The sequence below is a fragment of the Giraffa tippelskirchi genome, chromosome 1 (genome assembly GCF_054371585.1).
Source record: "Giraffa tippelskirchi isolate mGirTip1 chromosome 1, T2T-mGirTip1v1.2.pri, whole genome shotgun sequence".
NCBI lineage: Eukaryota > Metazoa > Chordata > Mammalia > Artiodactyla > Giraffidae > Giraffa > Giraffa tippelskirchi.
Window position 1 is genome coordinate 31,199,683 of NC_137275.1, and position 22,252 is coordinate 31,221,934.

Below are 22,252 nucleotides of genomic sequence, written 5' to 3' on the forward strand. Positions count from 1 at the left end.
GAAAACTATAGAACTAGAGATTAAACCAAAATATGTATAATCCAAAAGTTAAATTCTTAGTTGTAATGTTGTGTCATATAGAAAAACTCACTCCTTCTTAAACTTCTAGTTGATCATAGAAACTGCTGATGGCTTATTCTGTTAGAGCAGTAGCACTCTCTTTCTATATGGTAATATCTTATTACACGACAATACACCCCCAGAGAAGTATATTCACAGATCAGTCACCCTCTGTTCAATTTGAATTTCAACAAACAAAAAATATTTAGTATAAATATATTTTCAAATATTGCTTATCCTTGCAAATAAATGGCTCAGCTGGGTTTCAGACCTGGGCAGTGCAGTTGTGAAATGTGGGAAGATGTTAAATATTGCATAAAATACACTTACACTAAAAAGTTATTTATTGTTTATGTGAATTTCAAATTTAACCAGGCACCCTGTATTTTATCTGGCAACTTAACTCCTTAGACCCCATTGATAGATTAATGCAGATTCCCCTCCACCTTTTTCTAACCAGATCTAAATATAACCAATGGAGTGATTTTTTTTTTCAAGTCTTTTGATCAGAGTTGGTAGCTCTTTATTACTCACAAAAATAAAACAAAGTTCTTCAGGATTCAAACATGTAATTTTTGCTCCTCTTCCAGCCCTGAGTTCTTGTTCTATCATACACACAAACACACATAAAGCCACACACTCTGGAACATTTCCCTCCTTCTCTACCACCTCACCATCTCCTCCTCTCTTCATCATAATCACCTACCATCTCCATTCTTGTAGTCTATAGTATTTTTTTAACGGAGTAAAGGAAACAGCATGAAAATGTCACATTAAGGAAGTAAAGCAGTTTGAATCAGAGTAACAGAGCCTGTTTTACTTGTCCCCTTGGATCTGTGAGATGTTTTTTCATTACGTTGTGAGTCACGGTCTTTCCCATGCTTTGTTGAATCAGAGAGTCCTTGGGCATATATGCTCTGGTATCAGTTGTTTTACACTGACAAAAAAAAACAAACAAATCTTTTGTTTCAGAGCTTAATGAACTCTAAGCTGAATTTTCTATTCCTTTGCTGATTTCTTCTTCACTTATCATTTTCATCTTTTTTTTTTTTTCAGCCTTCAGCTGAAGGCTCAGCCAATTGGTTAATTAAGATTGTGATTTGTGACTTACCCCAGCTCTCTGAACTGTTTATCTTGATTATATTTCCTTTTAAACTGGTCAGTGGATATTTGCCATTTGGATTTCTACACTTTCTTCTTCTCAATCTCATCTTTCTGTGGTATTCCCTCTTCTTAGACAAAAGAGTCATTTGGATTTTCAAGAACTGTCCTTCAGAAAATATTGCATGAGTCAACTATTTCCATTAGGAAGTCACCAGATAGAACTTGTAAGGCACCCTATTTATTGTCTGGGATTTGACAGTTCTTACATCTGTGGAAGTAGAGGCAGGGGTGGGAGAGATTTGCAGTTTTTGAAAACCACCTCTTCGCAGCCCTTGCTTAAATTTTGGAAAGGGAGTGTATAGAAAACTTTAGTACAGATGAGACCAACATCTATCAAGATGTCTCTTCAAATTAATAGCTGACATAGCACAATGGAAAAAGCAAACATTTGTATGTTAAAATCTTGATTCTGTCACTTACTATTTGTGTATCTTTGCGTTTTTTAGCCTCTCTGAGCATTGATTTCTTCACCTTTACTAATAAGATAGTAATACACCTCAAAGCGCTCTTGTATAGACTAGAAATGATATAACAAAACCCATGACACATTATAGAAACTTAATAAATAGATTTTATCTTTATTGTTATAGTTTCCTAATCAGAAATTTAAGGTTAAAAGCTGTTAAGATAATATATTTTTGTGTAAGTGGAGCTACCATTGCATCTGTGAATTTTAACTGTTCTCGTGATTTGATTTTGTTCAATATAATTGGCCTATGAGAAAATGAGAGAAACAATGATGTGTCCTTTAACTATTCCAAAGGACTATAGGCCATATATAGTTTCATTTGAAAAAGAAGAATCTTCCAGTGTTACGTACAGTACAATTAGGGGGAAAAAAAAACCCAAAGGTAAGTGTCAGTCTTGTTTTGTTTTCTCATACAGATATTTGCTGTAGCCTAAGGTATAAATTAAATAGATTCATATTGTGACAGCTGTCTCATACCATAATTATTTAATGACATTCTGGGTGTATAATTTTTGAGTGTAGACTTATAATTTTATGAATCTAATAATGTACATTAGCGCTTTTAAGACATAAAAGCAAATGAAAGTTTATGATTCAAGAAAAAATCTTGAGTGTTTCAGAAGCAAGCTCTTTACACAAGAACACTCTATTTCCAGTAAATTTCTCGATTGTAATTCCCTATGACTACAATGATGTGTCAAAGGGTAAATAATTATACTTAAACACAGAAGCCTAGACTCAAGGAAGCAAAAAAAATGTCCAGTTGAGGGTCTAAATGGGGTGTGGGCAGCAAAAACAATGAAAACAAAACAAGTGGCTAGAAAATCTAGTGGTTTCCATACTTTATGAAAAGTAGAAGATAGTATTATTCTCTAGAAGATTCAATTCAGCTACTGTAAAAAACAGTATTGCGGGATGTGAAGGATAATAAAATATATATAATAAGTCAATGTTTAATAAATTATGTTACAATACTTTTTTCTTTGGCACATTTTTGTGCATGAACAACTCTCTATCTTTGGAGTTGGAATTTTTACAATGAAAATTTTGTAAGAGAAAGATGCACTTTTTAAAATCCAAAGTAGGGTTTGTTTTTAGTTGAGAGAAAACAATAATTTTGAAAGCCAAGCTTTGTCAAGGAATAAAAATATTTTTCAAATTTTTTAGCTCCAATTATTTTTAGATCCAGTCCTGGATAAGATCATTAAATTCCTTCCATAGCATATACAGAATATTTCTTTCTTCTTTAAACCAAACTGAGGATTAGTTACTCAGGAAAGGAAGTTATGAAGCAAGGTGAGTCTACATTGGTGAAAAGGAGGAAGTGATCACTCCATTCTTTCTACCTGGGTAAATTGTGTGTGGAGGTGGGGGTGGGGGATGTGTGTGGAGAAACAGAGCTGGGAAGAGTGGTTAGATACACATGTTCTCCTGTTTCCTTTTGAGGTGGAACTCCAAGACCAGTGAGGAAGCAAATAAAAATAGAAGTGGGTAAGTCCAGAAACGCTGAAACTGTTGATAGCTAGGGAAAGCTATGAAGTTCTAGGAGAAGCCCTGTATGTGGTCTTACTGAGCTTGATAAAGGAGAGATGTTGTCCATTTGAGAGAGAAATGTAAGTATATAGATAAACCTGAGGCTTATTCTTCAAGGCCTACTCTGCATACGAGGAAAAGACTATTTCCATGTACTTCAGTGATGAAGTGTGGAGGTGCTAAGCCCTGGACCCAAACTGGTCACAGAAAGAAGGGAGTTGGAGACTAGGAGCAAACGCCCAGGATCAGACTACATTGCTGGGTGCCATCATGCTATCCCTAGGATGAGCTGGGCAAGAAAACCTCAGTATTAACCATGGGCCAGATCAGAAAAGAGCAAGGGTCAAGAGAATATCCCATGAATCCAAGGTCTCCACCGCTCAGCTGCCTTAGTCACAAGCACTATTTATTCATACAGCGATATACTTGGAGAGGACCAGAGGGGGAGTGAGAAAGCAAGAGAAAACTACAGTAAAAATGGACCTTTACCTGAAGAACAATCTTTAAACCAACCTAATAGAAAGTGTAATTTTGAATTCAAGAAACTAATCTATTCCAGGTAGGGAGTAAAAAGTTGAAAGAATTTAAATGCAAAACGTATGTATCTCAGTCCTGTTGCACACGGCCCAGGGTTAAGAAGTGCCAGGGAGAAAGATGACATCTTTGACAGAAAAAGAAAATTAACCATATTTCTTTGCATATCTGAGTGTAGTGAATAAATGTTGATCTTACTACTTCTCCTAAAATAGATAAATGAAGAATGGAGAAATTACCTAGAGCTCAATCTCTCTTCACACCTGCCGTCTCTGTTCAATCATATTTATAACTAGCTCCCAGTTATGGAGACCACACACCATATTAAAAGAAATCAAGGGGAATGACGAACAGATCCACATAAACTTAACATTTCACAAGCATCATCTCTCAAGGAGAGGATTTCCTTGGTAGCTCAGCTGGTAAAGAATCCGCCTGCAATTCACACAATTCAGGAGATCCTGGTCCAATTCCTGGGTCAGGAAGATATGCTAGAAAAGGGATAGGCTACCCACTTCAGTATTCTTGGGCTTCCCTGGTGGCTCAGATAGTGAAGAATTCTCCTGCAATGCAGGAGACCTGAGTTTGATCCCTTGATTGGGAATATATCCTGGAGAAGGGAAAAGCTACCCACTCCAGTATTCTGGCCTGGAGAATTCCATGGACTGTATAGTCCATGGGGTTGCAAAGAGTCAGACAAGACTAAGAGACTTTCACTTTTTCTCAGTGAGAAATTAATCCAAATCATTTAAACAATGAATGCAGAAAGAACAAACTGCAGAAAAGATCAGATATAACAAAGCAAGCATTGAAAATTTGAATTAATAAAGAGGAAACAGCAAACATTTGACCAATTCCTGACTTCTAATTTATTTTGATTTTACATGAATATAAAATAATGATAATAATGATATCACTTGATCATCAATTGTTTTCTTCATAAGCTCAAAAGTCTTGCGACAGCCTTTTTTACAAAAAAAACACTATTTCTTTAACAGGATATTTATATATTTAGAAAAGCCAAAATTAATCTGATTTCAAATTATCAACCATTTTAGAATCTATTTTATAGGCTATAGAATCTAAATGGAGAAGGCAATGGCACCCCACTCCAGTACTCTTGCCTGGAAAATCCCATGGATGGAGGAGCCTGGTAGGCTGCAGTCCATGGGGTCGCTAAGAGTCGGACACGACTGAGCAACTTCACTTTCACTTTTCCCTTTCATGCACTGGAGAAGAAAATGGCAACCCACTCCAGTGTTCTTGCCTGGAGAATCCCAGGGACGGGGAAGCCTGGTGGGCTGCCGTCTATGGGGTCGCACAGAGTCGGACACGACTGAAGTGACTTAGCAGCAGCAGAATCTAAATTACTAAAATATGGAAAATTCAAGATGTAAGAATGTAAGCAAAAATGAAACAAGATTTTCAAACTTGCAGGTACAGGTTCTAGGAATGTAATATAGTTACATAACTCAAATATGGAATAAATATTTATCTGTTGGTATGAGCATAACCAGAATTATCCAAGAATATTTATTGCATTTAATAGACACAAAATTGTACCAACTGCTGTTTAAAGTTAACTTAAAAAGATACAATTTTAACAAACTCAGCCAAGTGGATTTCTTTCCCTGAACTTTAGATGATTATCTTTCCTTCTTTTCTGTTACAGAAAATAATGTGAGGGCTGTGGTTTTATTTCTGGTGTAATCTTCATTAGGATTTTCTTTTTCTTTTCTATTTTTACAAAATAATTTCAAAATTAGAGAAAATTGTAAAAATATTGCAAGAAATTTATTTTCTCTGTGCCATTTGTAACATGCAATCATCATGGCTAATCACTCCAACATAGGTGCTACAGTGTGTATTTCCTATAAACAAGGGCATTGTTCTGGTACAATAAAATTTTCCCAGGTGGCGCTAGTGGTCAAGAACTCACCTACCAATGCAGGAGACGTAGGAGAAATGGGTTCAGTTCCTGGGTGGGGAAGATCCATTGGAGTAACCCAAAGGAGTAACCTACTGGAGTAACCCACTCCAGTATTCATGCCTGGAGAATCTCATGGACAGAGGAACCAGGTAGGCTATGGTTCATATTGTCTCAAAGAGTTGGACATGACCAAAGTGACTTAGCAAAATCATCAAAATCAAGAAGCTAACATAAATACATTACTACATCCCAATTCAAATACTCTATTCAAGTGTCATTAATTATCCCAACCATATTCATTATAGCCAAGGGACCCAAAATCACACGCTACATTTAGTTGTTTAGATCCATTCAATCTAGAAGAGTTCTTCAGTCTTTCTTTGATTTTCATTATTCTGATATTTTGAAGACTATCAGCTCAGCTCAGTTGCTGAGTTGTGTCTGCCTGTTTGTGACCCCATGAACTGCAGCACTCCAGGCCTTCCTGTCCATCACCAACTCCCGGAGCTTACCCAAACTCGTGTCTATCAAGTCGGTGATGCCATCCAATCATTTCATCCTCTGTTATACCCTTCTCCTCCTGCCTTCAATCTTTCCCAGCATCAGGGTCTTTTCTAATGAGTCTGTTCTTCTCATCAGGTGGCCAAAGTTTCAAAGCTTCAGCTTCAGCATCAGTCCTTCCAATGAATACTCAGGACTAATTTCCTTTAAGGTGGACTGGTTGGATCTCCTTGCAGTCCAAGGGACTCTCAAGAGTGTTCTCCAATACCACAGTTCAAAAGCATCAATTCTTCAGTGCTCAGCTTTCTCGATAGTCCAACTCTCACATCCATACATGACTACTGGAAAAACCATATCTTTGACTAGATGGACCTTTGTCAGCAAAGTAATGTCTCCACTTTTCAATTTGTTGTCTATGTTGGTCATAGCTTTCTTCCAAGAAACAAGCATCTTTTAATTTCATGGCTGCATTCACCATCTGCAGTGATTTTGGAGCCCCCCAAAATAAAATCAGTCAGTTTCCATTGTTTCCCCATCTATTTGCATTGAAGTGATGGGGCCAGATGCCATGATCTTAGTTTTTGGAAAGTTGAGTTTTAAGCCAGCTTTTTCACTCTTCTCTTTCACTTTCATCAGGAGGCTTTTTAGTTCCTCTTTACTTTCTGCCAAAAGGGTGGTGTCATCTGCATATCTGAGGTTATTTGTATTTTTCCCAGAAATCTTGATTCCAGCTTGTGCTTCATCCAGTCCAGAATTTTGCATGATGTACTCTGCATACAAGTTAAATAAGCAGGGTGACAATATACAGCCTTGCTGTACTCCTTTCCCAATTTGGAACCAGTTCATTGTTCCATGTCCAGTTCTAACTGTTGCTTCTTGACCTGCATGCAGATTTCTCAGCAGACAGGTCAGGTGATATGGCATTCCCTCTCTTGAAGAATTTTCCACAGTTTGTTGTGATTCACTTAGTCAAAGGCTTTAGTGTAGTCAGTGAAGCAGAAGTAGATGTTTTTCTGGAACTCTCTTGCTTTTTCTATGATCCAAAGGATGTTGGCAATTTGATTTCTGGTTCCTCTTCCTTTTCCAAATCCACCTTGAACATCTGGAAGTTTTTGGTTCATGTACTGTTGAAGCCTCACTTGGAGCATTTTGAGCATCACTTTGCTAGCGTTGAGATGAGTGCAGTTGTGCAGTAGTTTGAGCATTCTTTGGCATTGCCTTTCTTTGGGATTGAATGAAAACTGACCTTTTCCAGTCCTGTGGCCACTGCTGAGTTTTCCAAATTTGCTGGCATATTGAGTGCAGCACTTTAACAGCATGATCTTTTAGGATTTGAAATAGCTCAGCTGGAATTCCATCACTTTCTCTAGCTTTGTTCGTATCTTTTCTACAGACTCTCTTTAGGCGAGTTTTTGCCTCTTTGGCAGAATTGTCACAGAAATGATGTTGTTGTGTACTTGTTATACCCCGCCAAGTGGACCACAATTTTGATTTGCCCCATTGCTGGTCACATTAATTTTCATCATTTAACTAAGAAGCTGTCTTTAAGGCTTTTCATTGTAATATTTTTTTTAATCGTAGATAATTTGTAGGAAATATGCCAAGTCTGCAAGTATTCTATTCTTCATAAAGTTTTACTTATTGGATTTCTCATCCAATTTTTTTCTGCCTGAATCAGTCATTACTAACTTGATTCCCAAGAGGTGATTTTTATATAATTCCATCATTCATTTCACATTAATTGTGGATATTCCACTGTAAAGCAAAACTATTTCTAATGAAGAAACATGAATGTAACAATAGTTATTTATAACAGTGTTGCTTTGTAGCTTCCTATTTTACTTAATGAATTATAATCTGTTACTATATCATTTATTTGGATGCAACAGTTATTATAGATTTGAATAGTGGGGTCCCCATTACTCTGGCTTTAGTGTCTTTTGACAAGTTCCCATAATTGAGTACACACTCCAGTGTTTTTGCCTGGAGAATCCTAGGGATGGGGGAGCCCGGTGGGCTGCCTATGGGGTCGCACAGAGTCGGACATGACTGACGCGACTTAGCAGCAGCAGCAGCAGCATAATTGAATACTTCCATAATTTCTGTCAGGACAAAATGTTCCAAGCTCATCCTGTGCTTCCTGTGATCCAGTTGTTTCTCTAAAATCTCTGGTTACCATAGAGGAGAATGGTATTTAGAAACTAAGATCTGAATGCTAGATGTGACCATTGCTATTGGGTTATTGCTTCTATCAAGCTCTATTAGTGGACAGAGCTAAAGAAGATATGTGTATCAGTAACTACCTATGTATATGTATATACATATTTACATCTATATTTCATCATTGTAGTGAAAAAGAAATTCATCACAATATCTCCAATTTCAATCCAAAGTTACAAGGTTCACTCAAGCTTTCTTTCTTTTAATATTGTAACGTCTTTCTCATACTGTGAGAAACCTAGCTCCTCCTTTTGTCCTTGGTATATTTACTTGTTTAATCAAGCTATTACTGAGTAATCAATTACCTGAGTCCTGCTCATTCTGCTACTTCTATCTACTACTTCCCGCTCCTGAGCTCCTATGTGAACATACTCTGCAGGACTGCAGACTTACACCAGCCTGCTGCCACTGGCACCTCCCTGTATGGATCCCCTCATCCCAGTTGAGCTTTTTTTACCTCCACATATAGACACCTACAGGCTTCCCAGGTAACTCAGCAATAAAAATCCATCTGCAATATGGGAGAGTGCCTGCAATGCAGGAGAGGCAGGTTTGATCCCTGGGTTGGGAAGATCCCCTGGAGAAGGGAATGACTACCCACTCCATTATTCTTGCCTGAGAAATCCTATGGATAAAAGAGCCTGGGGGGCTGCTGTCCAAGATCTTAAGACTCTGATACCACTTAGCAACTAAACCACCACCACCATAGACACCTACCTCCCCGAGACTCATTGAATTGATTTGGGGGTGAATTATTAAAGGAAGAATGGAGAAAACAACCAAGGAAGGAAAGGGGAAAGCAAAGAAGTAAGGAAGGGAGGGACAAGCACTTGCTTGATAGATTTTTAAATAAACATCATGTTAACATTTAGAAAGACTTGAGGAAAGGATTTGTACTTCCCCCAGCAGCATGTGAGAGGCTCTTCTCTCCATATCTGTGCTGAGATCTGATATTAAAGAGATTTTTAAGTGCTCATTTAATGGATGCCCATGATATGTCTCTAAATCTAGAGTTCCCTGATTTCTGCTGAGATTACAAATTTTCCCATGCTTATCAGTCACTTTTGTTCCTTTTTGGGGGTATTTTTAATTTACTAGAAAGTAACAATTCTTTATAGAAATTTTGCTCTAAAACAAAGTAAAAAAATGAGGCCGTGGCTTAATCGGCGTGGGGGGCTTTCAAGGATTTTCTTTCTTTCTTAAAAGTAGGTTTATCCAACATGGTTGTATGCTAAAAACAACAATCCAGTACAAAGTAGAAAAATTGCTTGCAGGAGAGCAAGGCCATTAATTTCTATAGTGACATCTTTGATAAATTAGTGGAGATCAGTGTTAGGACCCAAGAACAAGAGGCTCAGATAAGAACAATTGATCCAAGATCAACAGAAAGGGGGAAGAGGACAGAATAGGTGGATTCAGATGGAGAGTCTGTTACTTGTAGATATTTATCAATAGCAATACCTGGAGGTACCTCCAGGTATTCCCTTTTTGAGTACAAAAAAATACTAAATGATATAATGTTAAAATATTATTATTATAAAATATTTTTATGGTGTATAATGAATTATATTTAGCTTATTAAAAGTTACCTAGTTAGAGGTTCAAAATACAAAGAGGCAATGTCCAGATCATATATAAAGATGCAACCCTTATCATTTGCTTTTGGCAACCAGCCCACAAAGCCAAACCACTATCTGAAACAACCAGTCCAGAAGGCCAAACAACATGCAATCAGCCGCAAGTGATTTGGTCTTGATTAATAACTGATAACTTTCCTAATATTTTCCCTCACTTCCAACTTAGGACCAACCAGAGAAAGCTAAATATTCATATTTTATCCAATCAAATACAATGCTTCATTTCTAATTAACCTTCTTAGAGTTTTCCTATGCTAGCGGCCCCCAATCAGAGCATATTTGAAAACTTCTTTTTTAATACTATAAAGCTTCACCCACTGTGCCTATGTTTGAGTCTCTGCCAAACACAAATGATGGTGGCTGACTCCCTGGCTGTATATAGCATGCTCTGAATAAATATGCATTACTTGTTTTCACTTAGTTCGTTTTTGTTTCTATACTATAGCTATATATATGTGTGTAGTTTTTTCAATTTACAAAATATTATATAGTATATATAGTTCCAGCAGTAAGTTCCAGTGCTTTATTATCAAAGAATTGTTTAAGCATTGGCTACTAGGTAAAGCTAGAGCAAATGACTCAAAAATTATTTATTATAAATAGTGTCTATGTACAAGTCCATATGAATGAATAATTGATTAATCCATTACTCGAGACAACCCATGTTTTCATTCTATTAATAAACTGATAAATTAATATATACATGAATATAATATACATATATATATAGTGTATACAAAAAGAGAGTAGAGATAACAAGCTATAAATGTTAAGAAAAAGAAGTAAGCAGAGGGTGTGGAACGAAAGTGGTGAGGTAACTATTTTAGACAATACGGTCAGAGAAGTTCCTTTGATAAGGTAACATCAGAGCAGAGATGTAAAAGAAGTGAAAGAGCAAGACTTGTCAGTATTTGCAGCAAGAGTTTCAAAGAGAGAATAGAAATTACAAAGACTAAAGGCAACATGTCTGGAACTGAGTGAAGATGACGTTGGAAATGCCGGAGAACAAGAAGAGCAAGACTATACATGATCTTGTCTGCCAAGATAAAACTTAATTTTGTTCTGGCTGTGCCGAAAAGGCATTTGAGGGTTTTATTCAAGACAGCAACATAACCTGACTGATATTTCAATAATGTTACTCTGATCATTGTATAGAGAATAGACTGAGTAGGGCTAATTATAGAAGCAGTGATGCCAGTTAGAAGGCAATGCAGTAATTCAGATGACTAGTCATTAGATCATGGATTATGGTGGTATTAGTGAAGATGATGACTAGCGGTCAGATTTGAATATACATTTTGACGGTAGAGATACTAGGATTTTCTAATGGATTGGATGTGGAGAAGAGTCTAGCATGACTTTAAGGTTTTTGTCATGACCAACTGGGTGAAGAATGGTGCAGTTTGTTGCAATTTGAAAGAGCTGGAAGAACCAGTTATATGGCTAGGGAGAATTAATTGTTAAATTTGGTATATATTAAGCATAAAATACTTATGTAAAATACTAGTGAGTATGTTGAGTGGAGATTTAGATATGCAAGTATGGAGTTCAGAGAGGAGATAACAACTGGAAATGTAAGTTTAGGACTCCTGGACATAGAGAGTGCATTTGAAACAAAGGAATTAGATGAGTCAGGCAAGTGTGATAGAGAAAATATCTGAAGGCTGAGCCCTGAGAACTTGCAAAATTTAGCAGCTGAGAAGAGGTAGAGGATTCAGCAAAAATTTTGAAGAATGAGCATCTGTTAAGGAGTCCTTTTAGGCTTCCCTGGTGACTCAGTGATAAAGAATCCACTTGCAGTGTAGGAGCCTGCCTGCGATTTAGGAGACACAGGTTCAATCCCTGGATTGGGAGGATCCCCTGGAGAAGGAAGTGGCAACCCACTCCAGTATTCTTGCCTGGGAAATCCCATGGAGAGAGGAGCCTGGAGGGCTAGTGTCCATGGGGCTGCAAAAGTTGGACTCCATCACCACCCTCGTATAACTCTTTGTTGACTCATGTTTCAAGTACTAGATACAATCTACTGCCAAGGATGCACTAATAATGTAGTATATAGTAGTTTGAATGTATCTCCTTTGTTAATTAGCAATAATTTAAAGCCAAAATGTAGCTGCAAAACTATTTCCTTGGGGTATTTACTCAATAACCTTTTGAATTAGATGTTTTTATCAGACACTAAAAGTACTGTGAATAATTTATGTCATGATAATATCTGCTGAATCCTTCAATTGTTTAGTGACTAAAAGTGTGTCTTGAAGTAGTAGGGACTGAATAAATATTAGTTTCTGCAAATGAAACATTGCTGCAATGTTTCATCAGCAGAAATTTAATGTACTAGCAAAGGATACTCTAAAATTATTACTGTAGGTTATATTTTCCATTCATTTTCTTTAAGAGCATAAAGTAATATGAGTAAAAGAGGTATTTCTTGAAATAAGGATTCTATATACAAGTTCTTTCATCAATATTTTCACTCCTAAATTTACTATGAGACTTTGGGCAAGCTGCATCATCCTTGTAGAAAAGTGAGTAAGCATGATGTTTTCTTGTTACGTGTTGGGAGCTGTAGGACAAGATGGGATCTGTGCTGTCCTCAGAGTTGTCTGGAAGAGAGCCAGGAATAATGATAGTGGTGATTATAGGTGTGTTAGAAAATGTCTCAATTGACCTGTTGTTGTTTTTAGCATCACCCTATGATTGGCTAAAGAAAGATGGCATGTGGCTGGCTTCAGATTGTCAAGAATCATTTTGAAATCATGGTGTATGCTTGACTCAGATTTAAAGACCCAAGTCCTGGTCAAGAAGGAGATGGTATTGTCTTTCATATATTTTGGATTTCAGAGGAAAGTTTTGAGAGTTTCATTCTAGGGCCATTTACAACAGCTGCCAGGCAAAGAAGAAGATGAAATCTAATATCAGAACCACCTCAAGATCATAAATTACAAGGTATGGAAAACAGTATTTATGAGAATAATGCATATTTTAAAATCTACTTTCCTCCTTATACCGTGTTATAGTTTCCTATGGCATGATCTTTCCTAAATGTACTTCTATGTTTACATTTTCTATCTGCCTTGTTCAAATTTTATTTTCTCTACTTGAACCTTAAATGAATGATAAGACATTTTCAATGTGTTGCTTAGAAGTAGATTTTTAGTCAATTAAAAGATATTTTGGGAGGTTTAAAATGGTATTTGTTTGATTTGAAAAGTCTAATTCAGTGTTTCTGGAAGTGGGTACCATCGACTCTCAGATATCCCTGAGTCTCTCATGGGCTGGCAACGTCAAAACTAAAGTATCATTTGTGATTGCTCTGTGCTGACAATGGTACTGATAAAATCAAAGCAGTGATGTTTCAAATTGTTAGCACCTTAGTGCTAATCTTTTTCCTTTTAAGGGCTCTAAAAAAAATGTTCTTGTTTCACTTAAGAATGTTCTTGATGAAGCAATAAAAATCAATTTTATTAAATCTTGCCCACTGAGTACAGACTTTCTTTAATATGCTAGGTAACAAAATGAAAACATGCATAAATACCTCTGCTGCGTACTGAAGGACAGTGGTTGTCTTGAGGAAAGTTCTTGGACATTTGAGTCAAAAGCTGAAGTAGCTGCTGTTTATCACATAGCGCTATTTTTACTTGAAAGAGCAACTGACAGACACTACCATGGTAATTTAGACTTAGTTCTTTTATAGACAGTTTATTGAAACTAATGAAGTGAGTCAATCACTTCAGGAAAAATAACTAGTAATGTGTTGTTTGTGATAAAATTTAAACTCTGAAGTGAAAATGAGAATTTTATAAAATGTACCTAATCCTTATAAATGGAGAGTTTTATAATGAGGTTGGTGGTGATATTGCATAATGAAATATGTCAGCATTTGGGAGATCTGTATGACTGTGTGAACTAAGTAAACCTATACTTCATAAATAGCCAATGCATAATATTTTACAAAATCAGGTACATCAAAAGATTCCCTCACAAAGTGACATGGATTGAGGGATTTTAACATAAATACAACAGTTTCATTGATATGGCTTCATATCGCAACTTCTAGCCTCTAAGAAACTACTGCTTTTCAAGATTTTATGTAGAATCAACGAATATCCATAATAATTTGAAAAGGCTATCAAGATATTCTTTCTTTTCAACTACATCTCTGCGGAGACAGAATTTGCATAAAATACTTCAATCAAAACAACCCATTGCAATGAAATGAGTTCAAAAGCAGATAGATATAAAATGAGATGCACAATCTTTAAAATAGTTTAAAAAATAATGATGTTATTTTTAAATGGCTGATTATCTTCAATTTTAAATTAATAAATATTTGGAATTTATTTGTTTTAATTCTAATACAGTAAATATTGATAGCCTATATAAACCACAGTTGTTTAGTATTCTCAATAATTTTTAAGGATATGTAGGTTTTGTGAGAACAAAATATCTGAGTACCTTTCATTTAATTCTTAGCAGGGGAGAAGTCAATCAGAATACAACTTTGTTATGATAGGGTGTTAATTTAATAGCCTTGAAGCTAGATTTTAAAAATATATAATCCCATAAAATGTCATCCGTTATTTTCTTATTTAGTGACTTAGTCCATCACATATTTAACACAGTGATTATACATTTAATGATTGCATATCAGAAGCTTTAAAATGTTTAGCACTACATGCCAGGTGGTATTTTTTGTGCCAGGCATTTAACACAATCAAGTGCATAACCACACTGAGGATTTCTAAATATATATATATTTTGATGATAAGAATTTTGTGAGACCCTACTACAAGACATCTTAGGTTTGTCATAGATTACATGATTAAAATCATGGAAGTATAATTATTCTGGAATAGAAAAAGACATCAGAGATTATGTAGTACAAACTTTCCTTTGCAGAGATGGAAGTAGAGACATAGAGAGGGATAGATAACAAACAAGGTGGTGTGTGTGCTCAGCCGCTCAGTCGTGTCCAGTTCTTTGAGACCCCACAGACTGTAGCCCACCAGGCTCCTCTGTCCATGGGATTCTCCAGGCAAGAATACTGGAGTGGGTTGCCATGCTCTCCTCCAGGGGAACTTCCCAAACCAGGGATCAAACCCAGGTATTCCTCACTGCAGGTGGATTTTTTACCATCTGAGCCACCAGGGAAGCACAGGTTATTAAGTGACTAATTCTAAAACTGGAATCTGGTTTCCTAGTCAAATATTCTTTTAACTATATTGCTAATTATTTTCTCCAGTCCTCCACCTTCTGATGTGTGAGATCTTTGATCTTGAGTGAAAAATATTCAATTACAATGATACAGCAGTTCCACAGACCTAAATTGGAGCTCTTTGAAGCTTTCACCCACTACTTCAGTCCACTAGGAGGGCCCAAATTTATTTATTTATTTTTAATTAATTTATTTTTTAATTGAAGGATAATTGCTTTACAGAATTTTGCTGTTTTCTGTCAAACCTCAACGTGAATCAGCATTAGGTATACATATATCCCCTCCCTTTTGAACCTCCCACTCTCCCCATTCCACCCCATCTAGGTTGATACAGAGCCCCTGTTTGAGTTTCCTGAGCCATACAGCAAATTTCCGTTGGCTATCTATTTTACATATGGTAATATAAGTTCCATGTTACTCTTTCCATACATCTCACCCTCTTCTCTCCTCTCCCCACGTCCATAAGTCTATTCTCTATGTCTGTTTCTCCATTGTTGCCCTGCAAATAGTTCTTCGGTAACATTTTTCTAGATTCTGTATATATGCGTTAGAATATAATATTTATCTTTCACTTTCTTACTCACTTCACTCTGTATAATAGGTTTTAGGTTCATCCACCTCATTAGAACTGACTCAAATGCATTCCTTTTTATGGCTAAGTAATATTCCATTGTGTATATAACCACAACTTCTTTATCCATTCATCTATCAATAGACATCTAGGTTGCTTCCATGTTCTAGCTATTGCAAATAGTGTTGCAATGAAAAATGGAATACATGTGTCTTTTTCAATTTTGGTTTCCTCAGGGTATATACCTAGGAGTGGGATTACTGAGTCATATAGTGGTTTTATTCCTAGTTTTTTAAGGAATCTCCATATTGTCTTACATAGTGGCTGTATCAATTTTCTATGTTCCTTCTCATTTTCTTTCATCTTTTATTTGTTTTCTGCCCATTTTTTTCCTCTTCTCTACACCTCCCCTTTCCCATCCTCAAACCTAAAATGAATTAACAATTTTAAAATGTTACATTTATTCAATAATTGTATGCTGCCAGTTTTCACATATAAAAATCATCTTGTCCTTATATAAATGTCTCTATCTTTTGTAACATTTTTGTGCATATCTTTGCAGTATTTTTTATTCTTTTTAAAATGTGTATATCGCTTTCTCTACAGAAGTCTTATATATTTCTTAAGGATATTACTAGTTATATGGTATAATTTTTTTGTTTTCTGAAGGAAATGATTTTGTTATAATTTATAATTGTAAATTATATTGTAAAAAAATATTGTAAAGTTACTAAGTGGTATATTTATGTCTTGAATCAGGCAACTTTGAAATCTTTTATTAGTTTAGTAGTTTTTCATTTACTTAGCTTGCATTTTTTATGTAGAAATATTATTTTTACCTGCCAAATTTTCAATAGTTACATGTCCTTTTACAATTTCATGCCATATCATATTATTTCATGAACATACAGAAAACTGTTAATATTTATAGCCTTCATTTTAACAATGAGAAAAATCACAACTCAGAGGAAATAATAACCTATGTGAATACTAGTTTGTAAAAAAAAATGTATGCATGTTAATCTGTAATCAGTCCCTATAGTCTCTATTGAAATAGACTTAAGGTCATCTTCTCACTTGAAATAAAACAGCTGAAGGTTTACTCATGTAGAACTAAGAATAAATCATCCTCTTTTAAACTTTTATAAATATATATGACAAAATTTTAGCTATTTTTAACAAATTCTGAAAATTGTAAAATAATGATTATGACCAGTCTCCATCTTAAATGAAAGAGTGGACAAGGGAGAATAATTTGTAATATTTAAGATGTGTCATTAAGTATAAATTTCTAATCTTGCAGTTAATGGGCCATCTAACTATAGTGTTCATGAGGACATCCTAACCAGTCAACATCACATAATGACTGCATTCATGTATTGCAGGCATAAAGAAATTCTTGCAGTAGGAAGTACTTGAATTATGCATAGATAGAGAGATAACTAAGAGATTAGTACACTCATTAGAGAGGAATGAACACATGCTTTAGAAAGAGATGGATGTTAATGAACTTCAGTATTATGTGAATTTGGAATGGAATAAGAAACTGGCCAGAGTTGAATGAGAAAAATTAACACATTATTAGATGAAGAGTAAGTGGTGGTACAGATGGTAAAGAATTCTTCTGCAGTGCAGGAGACCAGGGTTTGATCCCTGGGTCAGAAAGATCGCCTGGAGAAGGAAATGGCTATCCACTCCAGTATTCTTGCCTGGAAATTTTCATGTACAGAGGAGCCTGGTGGGCTCTAGTCCATGGGGTCACAAAGAGTCTGACACGACTGAGTGACTAGCTCACACGTTTTTTTTTTTTTTCAAAGTTGGGGGAGAAATTGAGAGATGGTACTCAGATCAGGCCAGGACTTGAGACTTCAAAGAGGAAGGGCAAGGAGCCTTTGGGTGATAACCACCCCTCATCCTGGATACTAGCTTTGACATACTACTATTTCTATTCAGTTCAGCTCAGTCACTCAGTCGTGTCTAACTCTTTGCAACCCCATGGACTGCAGCAAGCCAAGCCTCCCTGTCCATCACCAGCTCCTAGAGCTTGCTCAAACTCATGTCCATTGAGTCAGTGATGCCATCCAACCATCTCATCCTCTGTCATCCCCTTCTCCTCCTGCCCTCAATCTTCCCCAGTATCAGGGTCTTTTCCAATGAGTCAGTTCTTCAAATCAGGTGACCAAAGTATTGGCGTTTCAGCTTCAGCATCAGTACTTCCAATGAATATTCAGGACTGATCTCTAGGATTGACTGGTTGGATCTCCTTGCAGTCCAAGGGACTCTCAAGAGTCTCCTCCAATACCACACTTCAAAAGCATCAATTCTTTGGTGCTCAGCTTTCTTTATAGTCCAACTCTCACATCCATACATGACTACTGGAAAAACCATATCTTTGACTAGATGGACCTTTGTCGGCAAAGTAATGTCTCTGTATTTTAATATGCTGTCTACATTGGTCATAGCTTTTCTTCCAAGGAGCAAGTGTCTTTTAATTTCATGGCTGCAGTCACCATCTGCAGTGATATTGGAGGTCCCAAAAATAAAATCTGTCACTGTTTCCATTATTTCCTCATCTATTTGCCATGAAGTGATGGGACTAGATGCCATGATCTTAGTTTTTTGAAAGTTGAGTTTTAAGCCAGCTTTTTCACTCTCCTCTTTCACTTTCATCAGGAGGCTCTTTAGTTTCTCTTTGCTTTCCGACATAAGGGTGGTGTCATCTGCATATCTGAGGTTATTCTTATTTCTCCTGACAACCTTAATTCCAGCTTGTGCTTCATCAAGCCTGGCATTTTACATAATGTACTCTGCATATAAGTTAAATAGGCAAGGTGACAATATACAGCCTTGACATACTCTTTTCCCAGTTTGGAACAATTTGTTGTTCTGTGTCTGGTTCTAACTGTTGCTTCTTGACCTGCATGCAGATTTTTTAGCAGGCTGGTAAGGTGGTCTGGTATTTCCATCTCTTCAGGAATTTTCCACGGTTTGTTGTGATTCACACAGTCAAAGGTTTTGGCGTAGTCAGTAAAGCTGAAGTAGATATTTTTCTGGAGTTCTCTTGCTTTTTCTATGATCCAAAGGATGTTGGCAATTTGATCTCTGGTTCCTCCTCCTTTTCCAAATCCAGACTGAACATCTGGAAGTTCTTGGTTCATGTACTGTTGAAGCCTCACTTGGAGCATTTTGAGCATCACTTTGCTAGAATGTGAGATGAGTGCAGTTGTGCAGTATTTTGAACATTCTTTGGCACTGCCTTTCTTTGGGATTTGAATGAAAACTGACCTTATCCAGTCTTGTGGCCACTGCTGAGTTTTCCAAATTTGCTGGTGTGTCGAGGGCAGCACTTTAACAGCATGATCTTTTAGGATTTGAAATAGCTCAATTGGAATTCCATCACCTCCACTAGCTTTGTTCTTAGTGATGTTTCTTAAGGCACACTTGACTTTGCATTCCAGTATGTCTGGCTCTAGGTGAGTGATCACACCATCATGGTTATCTGGGACATTAAGATCTTTTTTGTATAATTCTTCTGTGTATTCTTGCCACCTCTTCTTAATATCTTCTGCTTCTGATAGGTCCATACCATTTCTGTCCTTTATTGTGCCCATCTTTTCATGAAATTTTCCCTTGATATCTCTAATTTTCTTGAAGAGATCTCTAGACTTACCCATTCTATTGTTTTCCTCTACTTCTTTGCATTGACCACTGAGGAAGGCCTTCTTATTGCTCCTTGTTATTCTTTGGAACTCTGCATTCAGATAGGTATATCTCTCCTTTTCTCTTTTGCCTTTAGCTTCTCTTCTTTTCTCAGCTATTTGTAAGGCCTCCTCAGACAACCACTTTGCCTCTTTATTTCTTTGATACTTGCTTTGATATATTATTTTTTCTGTAGTGTAACCCTACTAGTGTAGATGCCAAAGAAAGTAAATCAGTTTCTTAAATTCTATTTTTACCCCTAAATAACAGCAGTCTAGTTTATTTCCAATTTGTGCTATATCTAGTTCATAGAACCTCTGGAGACTACTTAATTCATTCTAGAACAGTTTCTTGGAGGTTCTAATTTGGATGGCTAAGGATCAAATTAAAGAGATAGTTTTCAAAATCAGTGCCATTCTCTGTTTGTAGTAAAGATGTCCATTTAGTGAAACATATATGTTTATCTGTGTGGGAACTTTGCTGTGATATGAAATGTATTGTTACTGTGAAACATAGTAAAAATATGGGTGAGAAGGCTGCACTAAGACGTATCAGGATCCTCATTACTGACCAGGAGAAATTTAATGCCCACAAGGATAACTTTGGAACATAATGTAGAAGATAAGGTAGGCTAGGGGCATTAGTTGGAGTTTTCAACCCTCAGCAGGGAGGAACGTTTTATTAATTATGTTTAGAAATTATGGTGCATGGTTACAATAATAACAACACTGACTTTAATCAGTTTTCTTTTGTTTTATTAATAGAATTATTTATAGGCAACACATCCCCTTTATTTTCTATATGCAGAATAGACAGCTTCCACAAGCCCTGACTCCAACCTTGGTGTACCACTGTTTTAGAGCAGCAGAGAATTTTTCCAAGTTATTCCGTACCAGAGTCAGATTTTTATTAAGTTATCAGTAAAGATTATAAGCCACTTATGAATAAGATATAAGCTACTGCAAAACCTAAATTCCAACTTTTCAGAAGCAATATTGTTGTTGTTTAGTTAATCAGCCATGTCTGGCTCTTCTGTGACCCCATGGACTGTAGCTTACCAGGCTCCTTTGTCCATGAGATTTCTCAGGCAAGAATACTGGACTGGGTTGCCATTTACTTCTCTAGGGAGTCTTCCTGATCCAGGGTTGCAACCCATGTGTACTGATTCTCCTGCTTGGCAGGCAGATTCTTTACCACTGAGCCACCAGGGAAGCCCAGAAACAATGTAGAAGGTAAAAATGAATTGTGATTTGGAAAGTGATGTGACAAATCACCCACTAAGTGTTAATTGGTCACCTACTATGGGTCTACCTTAGACACTAGAAGACAGCACAGAAGCAAAAGATCCAGTTGTTGGTCTTTAGAGGTTAATATCCAAAACATATAAACAGCTCATAAAACTCCGTATAAAAAACAAGCAACCCAGTTCAAAAATGGGCAGAAGATCTCAATGGACCTTTTCTCGAAGAAGACATATGGATGGCCAACAGGCGCATGAAAAAACGTTCAACATCACTGTCATCAGAGAAATGTAAATCAAAAGCACAATGAACTATCATCTCATTCCTGTCACAATGGCTATCATCAAAAAGAACACAAATAACAAATGTTGGTGAGGGAAAGAGGGAGGGACAAAATAGAGGTAGGGGATTGAGAGGTACAAGCTACTATGTATAGAATAAATAAGCTACAAAGAGATACTGTATATTACAGGGAATATAGTCATTATTTTATAACTTTAAAAAGACTATAACCTATAAAAATATTGAATCACTCTGTTGTATATCTGAAACTTATATAAATTTTATAACAATGATACTAGAATAAAAATAAAATAATATAAAAGTTATATGTTATTTTTATTTTATATGATGAAGAAATTGAGACACATAGAGATTAAGTGACTTAACCAAGGGCACAAAACAAGAGTTTGAATCAAAGTATGGATCCCCAGAAGCTGCATGTTAAACTGTCTCAAACAGTTAGAGATTTGATTAAGGAGGTAGTAATTGCATTGGGCTTTTACTAAATGTTATCTTAAGTGAGTGAAAGAATAAAGAGAACACCCCAATGGGAAGGAGGCTGTGAAAATAGAAGAGAAATCACAAAGTCATGATGTGATGTATTATGGGGGAACAAGTTGGATAAATTTCATTCTTAGAGGATTTTGCACTTCACTAAACAAATTCTTGATGAGGTGAAAAATAGGGAGCTAGGGCTTCCCTCGTGGCTCAGCAGTAAAGAATCTGCCTGCAATCAGGAGATGCATGTTCAATCCCTGGGTTGGGAAGATCCCCTGGAGAAGGAAATGGCAACCAATTTCAGTATTCTTGCCTGGGAAATCCCATGGACAGCGGAACCTGGTGGGCTTCAGTCCATGGGGTCGCAAAAGAGTCATACATGACTTAGCGACTAAACCATCACTATGACCACCAAAAGGTTTTTAGGCAAGGTGTGATCCTCCACTAAACCTCCTTTACATTCTTTCAATGGCAAAGTAGTACACTGATTGCCTTAATAAGTACAAGGTTACTTAAGGTCAGCTCTCAAACCTTAGGCTACTAGAAAGTATGAGGTTAAATTATTTCTTTGTGATGACACTACTTACCATATTCATAAATTTAATTATTTTACCATAAAATCTGAAATTACAGGGAAATGTACCTTTAGAATCTATTCTAAAAGGTGTATTTTTCTGTTCCTTTCTTTAATTTTGGAC

General features: G+C 36.4%; 1 protein-coding gene across 1 annotated transcript in view; it reads left to right on the forward strand.

Moving 5' to 3' along the window:
* LOC145515447 (transmembrane protease serine 11F-like) overlaps positions 1–22,252 on the forward strand; it is a 91,148-nt gene that overhangs the window by 451 nt on the left and 68,445 nt on the right. The window lies entirely within an intron of this gene.